The 16,721-nt window shown below is 39.0% G+C and overlaps 1 protein-coding gene across 1 annotated transcript in view; it reads left to right on the top strand.

Annotated features, from left to right (window-relative positions):
- LOC115630547 (neural-cadherin) overlaps positions 1–16,721 on the top strand; it is a 154,607-nt gene that overhangs the window by 20,906 nt on the left and 116,980 nt on the right. The gene's annotated exons all lie outside the window — the stretch shown is intronic.

The raw sequence follows: 16,721 nt of genomic DNA, 5'->3' as shown, positions 1-16,721 counted from the left end.
AACCATTTTCACAAGTTTATTTCCACATCGAGCGACCCAGATTCTGTCAGTGGCCATTTAAAGAAAGCTAACCAAATAAGTTTCCGCATGAGAAATCAATTTGAACAATTAAGTAAAGAAAAGCTTGTGAAAGTGTGTCACATGTATGAATGTGTTTGTGTGTGCGTGTGTGTGTGTGTATGTAAAGAATGTTGTTTTGCCATAAAATTGCAAATTAATTTTCAAATATTTGCTGTCAGGAAAAGTAATTACGCTTCCCAGAGTTGAAATGCCAATAGCAACATGCACAGCCACAGCAGGAGTGCCGACAGCCCAAACAATAGCAATCAAAGAGCAGATACACCCGATCGCCTGTCACCTACCACCTATCCATCTACCCAGATGCTCTGTTAACATATAGCACATACGAGTATCTGGCGATGTACTTGGCTTGTGTGTTATTTCAAGCGTAACTCAATAAGCAAATATTGAACTATTTTGAAGAAGACAAGAGAACCCTGTTAACTGGTATGGACAGCGAGGCTGTGCCTCAAAGTGAACAACAACAAAAACAACAACAGGGTGAGCAGCCAAATCGACCTTCCAGTTGGTCAACCAGTCAGTCATTTAGTCAATGAAGGCTTCTCGAACATTTGACATTGGCCAATCATGTGCATTGCCTGTTCGGTAAGAGCACGCAAAGTTCCGATTGCATGCGGTCTCTGTGAGTTGGTGTGTTGCCAAAAGGGCAGCACACGTTCGAACATTCGACGGACGACCACTTCTGAGGAATAAATATGTGGTAGTGGCGGAGGTGGAGAGACCGCAGATTCGTTTCCATACCTTCACCAACCCAACGACACGTCATGCAAAATTTAACTCTGGTAGTGGCATGCCATTTGACATGGACCCAAAAAGTTCAACTAACGTCAACTTGACTGACAGCCAACAGACTACAGAGGGTAACTAGCCATGGGCCAACAGATGGGCCAACAGAAGAGGGAGCGCACGAGGCATGTAGTATGTGTATGTGGATGTGGATGTACTACTTGTATATGAGGCGCAGTGCAGTCTCTTGTTTAAATTAATAAACGTCTGACTGGAGTTTTTACTGCAGTTTTTCCATGTTGCAGTTGATAATTGTGCCTCATCTGCCAATCCATCGAGTCTGTCTGTTGGTCCTGCTGTCCCCACAGCCTCTCTGGCTGACTATGTTGGCATGTTGCTGTTCATCTGTCAGTCAATTAAGAGTTTTAATAAATGCATTCTGCCACACTCCCACACACCAGTCTGTCTCCTTCTCTCTCTCTCTCTCTTTCTCTCTCTACCCCTTTTGTGCCCCTGCCTCACTTGGTCGCTGTTTGTGATTTTCATTAAAGTTATATTTTGTTTCACTTTGCTGGCTTTTGTTCGTTTTTGATTTGCTCGTTGGTGCTTTATGGCCATTGCAATTTTTCGCGTTCGGTCCCATTAAATATTTAGTTCTTAAGTGCTCTGCATTTCTTGGATTATTGGATTGATGGGCATGGAAGTGGGAAAAACGATGTTGTATTGCATTATTAAATCTGCCAGCCCTGTTTACCGTTTTCTGAGCAGCCTGTTTCATTATCCGAAGTGCTTGGACTACAAGAAAGAGCCGAAGAGAAGTCAGCAAGGCACTTGAAATATTTCAAGAAATATTATTAACGCTAAGGATATGCACTTGCATCCTCTTGCATGCCTCATGCTTTGCTGTCTTCTCGAGTGTCATACTTGTATGCCAGGGCGCATAGAGAATAACTGTTCTGGGTGTCAGGTTAATTTATGCCACGCACGCACACACACACACACTCGCCGCTTAGATCCTGTTTAGTAGTTGTATCAAGTCGCACACAAGTGGCCAGCAACTAAAGCCAGATAATCATAATTCATTTAGCAGCAAGAGCTGTATCTGAGAAGCAGCACTAAACCACTTAACAATGCGATGCACCGCACCCAGCATCCTTGTCGTCAACACACTCGTAGCCGTGGTCTAGGGTTGCCAAGGACTATTGTACAATCCGCTGCCACTCAGTGCACGGAGCAAAAGAAATTTACGACAATATTTTTCATTCATTTAAAATTCTACGCCAATACACACGCTGGCTGGAGGTGCGTGTGGCATGTGAGTGCGTGGGGGATGGAAACAACAGAGCAAGCCAGTGAGCAAGTGAGCAAGAGAGCAGTACTGTGCCAGCTGAGTGAGCACAGAAATCTGTTTAGCTTGGAATGGAAATAATTTCCTGCAGCAGGTAGCAGTCGCGAGCGAGCTGGGAACGATTTCAGAACACACCAAACGAATGCCGCTCAGAAAGCAGAATGAAGAACATGCGCAAGGTTCCGTTAAGTGCTCAAAAAATGCCGCTTCAATACAGAGAGCAAAACGCAGAGAGAAATACAGAGAGGGAGAGAGAGAGAGAGAGAGAGAGAGCGAAATAAATTGCTAGTTGGTAAATGAGGGCGGGTGGAAGGTGGTTGCTGAGACATGTCCAACAGGAAAGGCGGCGGTACAATTAGAATTGTTGCCCAAAATAATGTTCATGGCATCGACTAGGCAGACAAAAATACGATTTGTTGCAAATTTGCCTTGGCCAGCAATGAAAGGGGTGGAGGGCAGTTGATGCTGAAGGGCATGGATTGGGGTGGTCGGTGGCGCTTTGATGGCGCTATGTTTGTTTTATAAATTTCCAAGCGCATTGTTTGCCAAAAATGTATGCAGTTTCGCTCTGGAATAGTAGCTAGGGGTGGTTAGTAAGGAGCGGGGCGAGCTTTTTTCTGCCCTTACATTCCTTTACACAAAGCGAGGCAAAACATAGAAAACATTTCGACAGCAAACAGTGTATGGGAAAGGGGGAGAGGGCGCCAAAAGAGTAGGCTGATAGTAGAGTGGGCGGATGGTTGTTTGTGGCAGTTGTTTTTTGCAGCTGTTGTTTTCATGGTTTATTTTATTTTTGCTGCTGCACCCACACATACGACTAAGAATGTATACACACATACATACGAACATAGTGAAAACATTGCGTGGCAGTAAAAAAGAAATGTGAGCTTGTAAAAGGGAAAAGGCATGAAATTTATGCAGTGCATGAAAAATGAAAATATGCACGCATGCAAAACAGGAACAACAGCCGTAACTGTGGCAAGGTGGCTAGGGCTAGCAGAATGCGCGGCAGGAGGGTGCAACCATGGGGCAGACACTAAAGTTATTTAGCAGTTTTTGCATGCCAAAGCGAAATATGTGGCATTTTTTATGTGGAAAGCGAGGAGCGAGAAGCAAAAAGCGTGTGTGAGTTAACAAAAAAAAAATGAGCAACCTGTTACGAGCAGGGATGTGCTTGGTCCTTGGTCCTTGCACATCAAGATGGTGTTCGGCTCTTTGCAGCAAACAGTAGTGGCTTAGTCTGAATAAAGTTGACACATCCCTAAACTTTTGACAAAGTGCACAATATCGAGGCTTTGTTTCTGACAAACCGACGCTTCAAACTTGTTTTTACTGCTGCATGATAAAAAGTTGCAAGCCTGTAGAACGAACTTATGGCCCTTCTTCTCCCTTTCTATCCCCCCGCCTGCAGCGCAATGTCAACTCATATCGATGAGAAAAGTTTTAGCTACACGGGAATAACTTTGTTACTCACTAGAGGCTGGTTCTGTTTGGCTATAAACAGCAACATGAAAGGTGACTTGCAACTGGGATTGCAACAGCACTGTTAATTTTTATTGCAAAACTAAAAAGGTAAAATACTTTATAGCTCTATATCCATGAGCATTTGTGTGTCGCGATGCATATGAACATTGGAATTGCAAACGGACTTTGTTGCTCCAAGCACACTGGTACCTATTTAAATAGGATCAGGCATAGAAAATTTAATAAATATCAAATTTAATGGATATTTAAATTGTCGAAAAATGTTCCTAACAGGAAATTACAGGAATATTTAAGAAATAATTTGGTTACTGCTTAACTATTTAGAGTGTTCTAATCTTAATAATAAGAAAGGAGGGGGTTTCTAGTTTCTGCACAAAGTACCTCAATATATTCATCTATGACTGTAATGATTTCAAAGTTAAAACGAAATACGATTCTGTATAGTAGAGCATGTACTTTTATTACTTCCAGGTCACAGATATCTAGATAGATTTTTTCTGAAAGATTCAGCTCAAACTATAAAAAATGTGAATCTGCTTCATTATAAATCGTTTAAACTAACATTTGAATTAAATATGTGGATCCACCTTTTATATTATAAGCTGCTCATTAAATATAATTGCATTTTTTAAGCTGGAAAGCCAGTTTTTTCTGCCCATAGGTTTAAAAACGGACACCTGAAAGCGACTTAAGTTACTTGTGTATATATTTTGCATTCTATTCTAAGTATCCACAATGAATCCAAATATAGTAGAGTATTATAATGGGTTGAATTATGATAATTCTGCATTATGCTAGTGAACAGCAGTGTCTGTTTTAATCCCAATGCAAATGCGTTTAAATTGTTTCTCTTCTCTCAGACGCAAATACAAATATATGGAAAGTTGTAATTTTACGGAGCACGCACAAGAACCTACGTACTATACTTATATAATAGCTTTCCTGCATACTCGTACGTATTTGTGTGTAAAGGTAGAATATCTGTTGCTGACTGGTGGACCAGACAACGAGCTCTTAATTAAACATTTATTTCATGTTTTATATGCATGGCGGAATTAACTGTAAAGCAGCAAACTAGCGAAAGGGCTCGGCGTTGGTTGTGGGTTGACTTGCCAATTGATCCTTGGCAAGAGAGAAAGTAACAGTCGAGCAAGACCGGCTGTGAAATACCCTACAACAAACTGCCGAAATTTTTTGGAATTTAGAAGCAAAAACAAGAAGAAGAATTATTTCACTACTAACTTTTCTTATCATAATCCAACGTGATTGCAATTTTGAGTGACGGAAATATTTAAAATCGAGTTCATGTATCCATAGAATTACAGACAGTATTGACGAAGCTCTGAAGTGAAAGAAGATACGGGAAATCAAAAAATAAAATAAAATTGTGCAGCTTCGGGAAAAGAAGAGCTTACATACCAAGTTAGTCTCTGTGTCCAATTAGGCTCTGCTTTTTTCGACCGCTCGTCCAAAGAGACGGTTTCGATTTATGTCGTCATGGTGATTAAGAATATACTAAGTATATACATTTAATGTGGTTGGAGATGCTTCCTTTTTGCCCTTCGGGTGAAGAGTATACAAGTGTTAAATACATACAATAGTATTCATATATAGCGAAGGGAAGCAGCAACATACTCGCACACATGTGTGGTGTGCAACCACCCAACATTAAACTTCACATTCATTTAATGTTTTAAAGTCTAAATGGCAGAGATGCCTTAATTATTAAGCACACATGTGCGTCAAGTGAGTCGTATACTAGTCGCACTAGTAACACAACAACAACAACAGCAACTGCTATGAACAACAACAACAACTGATGAAACAGCAGGAATGTTCGTGAATATAATTTTAGTATGTTTCATTTATGCTGTGCCTGCTAGCAAGTACAACTACAACGACAAAAGCATTGGCCGGAACACACTCGTACTGCATCTATCCATCCATCCATATGTACATATGTACATCCGTCCATATATCCATCTGCACGACGATGGCACACGCTGTACTCTAAAAGTGTTTTGGCCTAAATTTCAAGATGTGCGCGACGCGAAGATGAAAATCGCGCAGCAGCAAAAGTTTTGCAACATAAATTTTTGTATACATATACATACAAACATGCAGACACATGTATTTGTGTACATATATAAGGCATGCGCGTACATGTGTGTGTGTGGGGGGGTGGTGGGGGGGGGGGGGGGGTTGGAGCAGTGTTCACAGCGGGCGACAGTCGAGCGTGGCAAAATTTTTAGTGAGTTTAGTTTACGCTACATAAAATATATTGTACACAAGTTAATGTGTGTGTAGGTGTGTGTGTGTGTGTGTCTGTATGTGTGTAACCTTACAAGGCAGCAAATTGCTTACAAATACACAATGCCTGTAAAAACAAGAACAGCAAAAACAACAAGTGTGTCAGCCAGAGAATGGCTGGCAACCTTCATCATGTGGTGCTCACTGCTAGGCCCACCCACACCCCCGACAGAGACAGAAGAGGGACAAGCGTACATGTGTGCGTGTCTGTGTCTGTGCATGTGTCTGTGTCTGTGTGTGCGTAGGTGGGGCCTGCTTTTTAACCCAAATTAAAAATGCAAATAGGTTTTTGCTAACATTTTGACAGTCAATTTGATTTCCTTTGACTTTGTTGTTGTGATTCCTGTCTATCGTTGTGCTGGTCCCGCTGCCTACCAAACGATAACACGAGCTGTCAAGTACGCCCTTTGTTGCCATTGTTGTTGCTATTGCTGTTGTTATTGCTGCTCTCAGCATAATGACTGTTGGCATTGTTATTGCCCATTGCTGCTAAATCTAATTGGAATTGCATTTAAATTTGTTTTCATGCGGCTTTGACCACCACCACCCAGCGTTTCATTTGCTGTCCTTGAGCGCAACGAAGAAAGGGAAGGTCTGTGTGTGTCTGTCTCTGTGTGTGTGTGAACGAGCTTTTTGGCAGGCTGTTGCCTGCTTGGAGGCGAATTTTCCGCAATGCTGACATTCTAATTTGTGAACTTCGATGTGGTGTGCTGATTTTTTCAGCCAGCTGTGTAGGCCAATTAGTACAATAGCTTGTGGCATATAAGGCAATGAAGGTAATAAATGCTGGATGGTGGGATAAAAGTTATTTTACGCTTGAATTTGACACTCTTCAGCCATCTCAGTTGATCAATTATTTTCTGTTTCGTTAATTGTGATTTCTTTTTAAACTGTTTAACGAAATTCCTACTTCAGTCAGGGACAACGCCACGCAAGAGCTGCAAAAAGAATCGATTTATAATCAATTTAATTGATGTTTATTAAATAAAATAAAAATCATAAAAATCATAAAATAAAAATAAAATTGAATTTTCGTTCAGTTATACTTGTAGATAAATCGATTTTATTTTTGTGAAAATCACAGAAACTTGTGAAAGACATCAATTATCTTGCATCTCTACGCCGCATAGTTTATAATTAATATTGTACATATACATATATTGATATTGAAAACAAAATATAAGTAAATTAAAATTTGAGCATTCGAGCCAGGATCGATTTAAAAATATATTAATAGTTGTAAAAGTAAATCACAGACATAATAGAACATAGATATCAAGTTAATCAAGAAAATATATATTTTATTGGGTCCTCTAGGCGTTCTTTTGTGTGTTTCAAGTACATTTGCACTTAACTAATTCCTTTGAGAAATATAACCAAATCATTGGATGATTCGAAAATCTTAATATATTTTCTTAAGTTAAAGTTGAAATATGCGCTTCTTAAGTCCAATTGTGGTCCATTTTTACTCAACGGTTCATTAAAATATAAACCCCAATTAAACTTGTGTTGTGAAGAAAACCAAATTTTTGGATTTATATTGAATATTTTTAATTTTCGTTACATGTTATCCATTTTTCATACATGAATACCAGCATATGGTTCAGCTTGCAACAACAACAAATAACCGAGGCAAATAGAAATCAAACATATTTATATTGAATGCACACAATGTCACAAATAGGAGAAAAAATAGAAAAATAAGATAAAAGCAAATTCAAGTATGAGAAATCACTTAACAAGAAAAATTACTCAAGTGTGTGTTGCCTCTGCTATTGATTTGGCAAGCAAACAAATTCGCATTGGAATACTTGTTTGCACAGACAGCATGAATCGCACACACCAACACACACACACACACACACACACACACACACAAATATGCACATATATGTCTGTATTATTATCACATTTGTATGAACATGGCGGAGCATATAAAGTGTTTGTGAAGAGTCTAACAACGTTTTATTTCGCCCTTAATGATGCTTTTGTGTAAGAAAAGAAAATGAAGAAAACTCGGCCATATTGATGTTCAATGAATGCCAACGACAGCAAGCTTGATTGATTTGAAACAACTTGTTAAGAATTGTGTAATTTTACTTGAAATATAAAATAATATATTTTAATGATAAGGGCCAAGCATTGTTTGCCAATAACAACATGCAAGGTATGTATCCATTTTTATCCTATCTTGAGATGAAAACAATTTGGAGAGCTATGCACTCAGCATTGAATTTTACATAAACTATAAAGAACAATTCATTTATTTCATGAGTATGGCAAATACAAACAAAAAAAAAAACAAACATTTGTATAAAAACGTGGCAAACAAAGCCTCGTTTAAACGTAATAAACGCTGAATAACTTTTTATCTTTAATAATCTCTAATAATCAGTAAAGTTAAAGATTATTGCAAATAAAGATTACAATTCTTCAGAGTCACCATTATTGCCAGTATTAGACGAATTCTCTGTCTTTAAAGGGAGATGCAACCAAATACTAGCCATAAACTTGAAGTTAGCTGAGGTATGCTACGAAATAGAAATTAGAAGACACTCAGTTTGGCATTTGCACTTGCAATGGAGATGCAATACATTTCGTATTTATTTGTTGAATAATAGACACGAATTGCGCAACATTTTTCTTACCACTTTTTTCCATTTTCACTGCTGAGCCCATTCATCAAACTGCATCCAATATGCGAGTACATTCGCAAATACGAGTAAACAAGTATGTATGTACAAGTATGTTGCTGTCAACTGTGCGCAGCGCAAATGAATCAACATTCCAAACATTTATTTGGCAGCTTAGAAATGCACTTGAAAAGCCACGCGTCGTTTTTCATTTCCATTTTCAGTTTCACAGTTTGCTGTACAGTGGCACGTTTCGAGTTTAAATGGCAACGAAAATAAATGAAATAGATCAGAAATAAAAAGACGAAAACATGCACCGACATGGCTTCCAATTGCATTTTAAATGGGATTGTTGTTGCTTAAATGGGAGTGAGTGAGTGCAAGTGAATTTGATGTGCTGGCAGGCAACATAAGTGGATTGCTTTTTCTACGACTCGGTTTTAATGCGAACAAAAATCAATTAAAGCCAAACTTTATAGCATAAAGTTCAACTTAAAGCCAGTGGGAAAAAGTCGAAGGATTTGCGAAACGAAAACGCCTAAGGGCAGGCAACAGCAGTGCCAATAATGCTCAGAGTCAAGAAGATGACGACAAGGACAGTAAAAAGGACGAGCACATAATTTTACGCGCTGTCAAATTTCGTCTACCGGCAACTAGACAACTTTTCTATATACATAATTTTTCCTATTGCACAAGTTTTGTTGCTCATTTTGCTGTCAAGGGTTGCTGAGCTTTATGTACAGTTTGCTAACAGCTCAGCCGTCGCCCATCCTCTTGTGAGTGTGTGTGTGTGTGTGTAAGTGTTTACTTTGCCATTTTGTTGGCCGCCTATTTATTCTGCGTTATTATTGTAGTCCATTTGTCGTTTACGTTTCCCTCCAACGACAGACGCTAGTTTTCTACAAGCGCTTCCTGTTTTGACTGAAGAAATGTGCGCCATTATTTATCGGACGCCATTACGTGTTATCGCCCCATGCACACACACGCACAAACGTACATAAGGACGCCATTTTGGCATTGCCGCCAAAGCTGCGGAAACTAAAAATACAAAACAAACAAAATGCGCAGAGATTTTTGGCACTACGGCACTGAAAACGAAGGCTGCATCGACGTTTACGTTTACGGCAGCTGCTTCATCCGGCGGTTCCCTGGAAACCCTGCACAATGGAGCAGAATCGTTTTCAATTTTCCAAAAAATTTGGTTTGTTTTTTATTTCAAATGTGATAAAACGTCTATTACATAAACGTGCCATGAGAGCTTAAGTGTAAGGATTAGCTCAGAGTAATGCGAAGAAGTTTTTCAAATCCGTATCGTGAGTAATGTCAATGAATGCCAAATATAACTAATACGTGTCAATACGTTATATCTAACTTAGATTGAGGATTATAACCAGGGATTTTGTTTGTTACTAAATTAATATTATTGTTATAAATTACCTCAAACCTATTGCACTATGGTTTTTTTTTTTCAATTTTTCAGTATTCCGATGGCTCTTCACAAATTCAAATCTCTGTTAGTTAAAAATAATGAAAAAAGTATATATTATTATTGCCTACATATTTGCATTTAATCATTTATTTTAATATGCAAACAAAATAACTAAAATGTATAGGCAATAGGTATTGTTTTAAAAGTATGATTTGGGATGAGATATTTGTTAAATAACTAAATATCGATTATATTTAATAATTGGTGTTTCAGGGACCAGTAGTGATAAAACAAAACTCTATCACAATTTAAATTCATTTTAAAAGACGAAAAAATCAACTGTTTACAGCTTAAAAGACAATAACCTTGTAAAAATATTTTTAGAGAAGTTGTATCCTGAACGGCTGATCCTGATGTCCATCTTTCCTTCCCGGAAATCGTCAATCAACCAACATTTACATTCCATCTTTATTGCTGCCGCTTCCAAGTCTTTTAAAAAACTTAGGCATGACAAAAATTTCAGAGAATTTCACAGAAATAATTTGGTATTTCATGAAGTTAGAGAAGGTTGAAAAATGGACGCGATGTATAAACCTTTACAATCATAATCAAAAGTATTATTCACACATAAAATTGCATTCTATAAAATAGTGGAGTGTAAATTGTTCTCGCAAAATTGGCCCATCGTGCTTGTTCCCGGAATTTCGTCGCCTTTTTCTTTGGTGCTCAGTCTGGTTTGTATGTATGTGTGTTTCTGTGTTGCATTAAGTCCTTAGGCATTTAAATGTGTATGAGTTTGGCTGCCTGGCTTTTGGCCATTTATTTCGTTTCCTTGCCGCCATTATTGTGCGGCTACAATTGCGAGTCCTGCATCTATGTAGATACTTATGTATTTCGCTGCGTGGTTTGCCGAAACACAAGCCATTTAACTGCTGCTGACAGTTAACGTGAACACACAAATATATAGTGGAAGAGTACATGGATTTATATGTATGTGGGGCTGTCTTTGTGCAGCGAATTGTGGCGAATGCGGGTCCAGACGAAGGTGTGGCGTAGTGTGTGACAGGTCCGAGGCGTCTGGTTTGTTGAACTCGCATTAATTTAATGCTGATCTGCGCGCAGTGCGGCAATCTAGGCCGCCTATTTATTGCATTTGCTTTTAACGAATGAATTAAGGCGACACTCTAATGAATTTAATTATTTATACTGAATTGTGAAGTATTGTGTGAATTATTTTATTTGAATTGAAAATAATTGTGTAAATGCAAAACGCTTAAACGTTGGCAAAATAAATATTTAGTATCCGTGGGGGTGAAAACAAAATCCCAAGTCAAATAAAATAAATACCCCCACACTTTCGAACTCCTGCATTGTTATTGTTTCTGCAAAGTTTGAAAACTTTGCAAAAAGTTAATTAAAACACTGCAAGAAAAAAATTGATGTAACAACAAAACGCGCAATACATAAAATATGCTAAAATATTACTGTGTTACCGAAAACGAAAAAATACCACGAGCTGGAATAAGAACAATGTGTTGGGCTAATCGATTTTTGGTTTTTTGTAGAACGGAATAAGGGTGCTCATATTTTTTTCTCAAATTAAACGCGACTTTCCGTTTTCATTGCCAATTTGCATTTTACTTTTTCTTGTTTGTTTGCTCCGTCGAGTTAACCAGTCAGGAGAAGAGCGGCCACTCCGCTGCCTTTTTCAATTTGAAACAATAGCTATAATATCTGCTGCAGTGGCAGCCACAACCCTGCCCCACCCCCACTCTCCATTCCCCCGGCCGTAGCTTAAATAAACTGTCCGCTTTTATTTGTGTTGCATTTTCACACCATTTTCATTTTCTAGTCATTCGAACTAACGGCGCATTGTCATTCCTCCGCTCGTGCACATGCCTCGTAGTCTCGCCATCATCGCCATTTTCATTTGCTAGCATTGTGTTTCTTGTTGCCCGTCCCGCCATCTCTCCATCTCACCATGCCTCCATTCCTCCATTCCTCCTTTCCTCCATTCCTTCACTTCATACCCTCGCACATCCGGTTGGCAAACGCCGCAGTAATAATTCATAGAACAAATTGCGTTTATTACAATATAACGTCACGGCAGCGAACAGGCAACCATTTCGAATGCTCGACCATTTTATGTGTGTGTGTGCGTGTGTTTGTGTGCTCGTTGATTTGCATTGCAAAAAAGCTCCAACGAACGGGTTATGTGTTTGTTTTATTGACGTATACCTACGCCCACGCCCACGCCCACGCCTACGGCCCTTGGCAATTACAGCCCCCGATTTATGTGTTTTATGTCTCTCAGCGCTGAGCGCCTAGCTGTCCGCACTAGCCAGCTAGTTGGGAAAGTGATTTGTGCTACTTGAAACGATCTAATTAGCTCGACTGGTAGTTATATAATTCCAGCCCGGCTTTTCTTGGCTGATTACACCCGTCAAGCCAGACCAGCTGGCAAATTTATTAAACCACTCAGCGCTCGTAAAATGTGCGTCTATTGCCGATTGATCCATGAAATTTCACATGTCAGTGATTTTGATTCTGGCTCTAATAAAATTAGTGTGTTGTTGCTGCGTGCAAATCTCTAGAATAGCATCAGCAACCATGACCAGCGCTTTCTGTGTGGCTTTTGCCTTTTTTCCCCGCACACATATTTATACCTACGTACTTGTATAGTATATATAAATAAACTGGCCTGAATGTCACGTTCCATTGACTTAAAATGCTCGCTTTAAAACTGATTCAATTAACAACTGTTTTTTCCATTAAAGATTGTACATTAATGTGAGAAATAATCACTGCAATGCTGCTGTTAAATTAAGATAAATAATTTAATTTGCCCTGTCAACAAATATCACTTAAATGCGCTGTTAAATGGTTTTAAAACTCTTTGAGTGATGCTATAATTAACAGATAAACTATTTAAAAAATACATACCTTATTAGTGAGCTAAACTGCGTAGTGCTGTAAAGTGCTGATCATGTCTGGCTGTTGGCCTGTTGAAAAAACATTTATATTAAGTTATGCAAAAACTATAAACATATTCCCAGATTTTGATATGATTATCAAATTTTATGACACTATTTGAATAATTAAAAAAAAAACTAATGCAGAAAATACAGCACGACAAAGTCATTTAAACTCTTACCGATGATTTAAAACTGATTTAATTATTCTGATTAAAGATTTCTGATTTTGTTGGTTGAATTTAAACCTGAACTACGCACTTTAACTGTGAGGTGGGAATCTGAGTTTTTTTTTAGCATGGCTTTTTTTCTTCATGGTAGTTTTGAATAAATAATGTCGATATGAACATTTTTTATGACCTTTTTTGTTTTTGTTTTCATACACCACTCACAATCAAACATCAGGTGCGGCGTGGACATTTTCAATGTACAAGCGCCGGCCATTTTGCTTCCACATTGCAAATACAAATTGCTAGCCAAAACTATGAACTACGACTACGTGCGACTGTTGGGCATAAAATTTGTTTTTACAGACCAACACACACACACACACACACACACACATACAAAGTCTCACACAAAAGGGTAATCACACTTGCACATGCCGTCGGTTTTTGTGTTCACACTTTAAACTGAAATGCAGAACATTCTCTGCCTCGCACCACTCCCCTTGCGGGGTCAGCTGTGCCAGTGTGTGTTGACTCATTAAAATGCAAAATGCTCTCGACGCTTCAGAGCTCTGCATTTGCTTGTTTCCGAACAACAAAAACAAAAAGCTCAAAAAACGTTTTAGCTTGCCGTGCGGCATGTGTGTATGTGTGTGCGTGTGTGTGTGTGGGGAGGCAGTTATTCGGAAGGGGAATGTCACGCCCTTTAATGACAAAATGCTGGCCAGGACTCTAGTGCTGCGTGTAAATTGCTCCATTGTGCGGTTAAGCTTATTGAATGGAAAGTGCGTGTCACTATTTCGGTTTCAGTGTTGGTAGCTTGTCCAACATCAACAACAAATTTAAATGTTTTAATGGCCAACTAATTTGTTGTAACACTTTTTTTTTGGGAGCCGAATTCCACGCATTTGATTTTAATTTTCGCCATTTTAAATGGCCGCACATTTTCCTGACCCATTTCCATTAGCAATGTGACCAAAAATTAAGTCCTGTCTGTGCACAGACACAGGCCAGGCCATGGACCAATTTGGCTTAATATCAAACGATATGGGAAGCCTTTAAGTGCATATATAGCCTCTTGAGTGGCATATCCAAATTTCTGGCCTTGGGCTTGCTTAGCTGGATTGTTTAATATGCGAGTCAGGCGATGCCGTAATCGGCTGCTTCTGAGCTTTACGATTTTCATAGCATACTTTTGTGCGCCACCCATATTTGATTTGTCTGACTTCCTGGCAACTGAGGGTGGTTGTAACGTTCAGGCAGCTACATCCCTTCGCCTGAAATGTTGTGGTTCACGGACATATTTGTATTGATTTCTCATGCTGATTATAACAAAGGGTCTATATATATACATAGTTAATATTTTGTCTAAGCCCTTAGGGTATACATATAGCAATGGTCTGTGAGTAAAACTTGTATTTGAAAGTTTCTTGTCGGAATGTTCTTGGAATGTATTTCTGTGAATTATGAAGAGTAAAAGGGGCACAATTTTTGGATGAAAATAGTTTGATGAATTTGTTGAAAACTCTTGAAAATGTAGTCAAAAAAAAAAAAAAAAATACAGACGAATTGATAACCTATTTTTTGAAATCGGTTAAAAATTGAATAATTCATTTAATATGTACATTTTGAGAAGACCCGGCAAATGAAAAGTGAAAAGCCAAATATGCATACAAGTATACACATATACTTGTATATAGGTATACATTTGATATTTCATAGCGTGGTATGCACTATTAGCTCAAAACAATACACTGCGTATGCGTAATAATTTCTTATTTATCACACTTTCCACGCTTGAATGCATCTGCTGTGTTGGCAACAATTGCAAACAGGTCAGGAAAATCTAAATTTATGGCTGCCACATATTCTCCTGACTCCCAATCTGTGGCAACTACTGACTGCCGCTGTTGTTCCTCCACGTTTTGCTCACCCAGTGCGTTCATCATCAATCAGTAGACTAAGTCAGGGGCTCACTTGACTTCAAAACTAATGTCGTGCCATAGTCTGGCCGCTTCAATGAGCTTGTTTAAATGACTGACTGTCTGCTTGACTGAGTGGCACTAGGCGGGACCTTTATGGGAGCCTGCAGCAAGTGCTGATGGCTGCTAGCTGACGGGTGCTGGCTGATGATGGTGATTGGTATGCAGGTTGCTGCTGTCGTTCCGAAAAATTGCAATCAAGTCAACGCAGTCGAGCCCCAAAGCCCATCAGCCCATCAGCCATCAGCACACGCTCCCAATCGCCATCCAACTCAATCAGGCTCAGGGCACCATTTGGGAAGGATAACGGAAATGTCAGGTAGATAAAGCGGTCACGATGACGGGTAGGTTGATAAGCGAACACGGCGCGACTGCCGCCTTCCAGCAAAATAAAAGAAATTTCATTAATTCTCGTTTAATGCGCGCAATGTGCGCCATTTCACTTCATTTATTCGCTGGCGGCGTCTTCGCCTACTACGGTATATAAGAAATCTACCTGTATTTATGTGCGGGTGTATATGTATGTGTGTTTGTGTATGTACGAGCAAATGCAAAGTTTGTCGAGGTGTTAGCCTGCAAGTCACGTGAGTCGAGGCATGAGGCATTGTTGTTCTTGTTGTTTTTGTTGCTCAACTGACTGCAATTCGCGCCATAATGGCCATCGGGGTGTGCGCGAAACACGTAAATTTTAATTGAGTCTCATCTTGCACCCAACCCGACTTCGAACCCCCGCTCGCTAATTAATTTATTAACGGCGGTCATTTTTTTCGCTTGCAGTATTTGCTCTGAAATTGGCAATTAAACGTTTTTTTTTCAACCCAAGTTATTTGTTTTTTTGCAGTGCTGGCATTAGCCAGAAGGGGGTAGCCAAGTTAATGAGGTGCTTAATGCAGTCTTCATGAATTTTGCTCACTAACTTTTCTTAATATAGTGCTTCATTGAGTGCACAAAACGTCCTTCTTCCCGTTGCTCCTTTACACTCATATACAACATGCACGAAAGTTCCATAAGTACAGTGCCTAACAAAATATATGAGCCGGCTTGGAAACAAACTAGAGCCCAATTTTTGAGCGGGATTAATAGGCGTTTTTTCTATAAATTTTTACAGGAATTTTTACCCATTTTTAAGCCGCTCTTCTAGTCATTAATAGCGGTTATAGTGAGTTTTCTACTTTTTTAGTGGACTTTCTTACTATTTACAGCGGATTTTCTAGTGACATTTGTAGTCATTTTTAGTCATTTTCTACCTACTTATAGCTGTGTTTCTAGCCATTTTCTTCGATAAACGACAGCGATAATCATTTTCGTGCAACCTGAAAGAAAGAACCTGAAAAAAATTAACTCAACTTAAATTAAATATAACCACTAAGTTTAGCTTCGATCGCGCGTCGTTATTTGGTTAGTGTTATTAAACGGTCATGGCTATTTTTATTTGTAATCTAACTTTAATACGAGGCCCTTTCAACCACATGTATTGCACATAATAATGGATTTCTTCTCGCACATATTTTTCGTTCATTTGGCCAACCTACAGTCTGGCGTGGGGAAATTTGTTAGTATCCCATTAGATGCGCTCACATTTTGCCAA

Source organism: Scaptodrosophila lebanonensis, unplaced genomic scaffold, assembly GCF_003285725.1.
Source record: "Scaptodrosophila lebanonensis strain 11010-0011.00,11010-0021.00 unplaced genomic scaffold, SlebRS2 tig00001410-arrow-pilon, whole genome shotgun sequence".
In the NCBI taxonomy this organism is placed as follows: Eukaryota; Metazoa; Arthropoda; class Insecta; order Diptera; family Drosophilidae; genus Scaptodrosophila; species Scaptodrosophila lebanonensis.
Note: the sequence above shows the minus strand (reverse complement) of the source record. Positions and strands in the feature narration are given on the sequence as shown.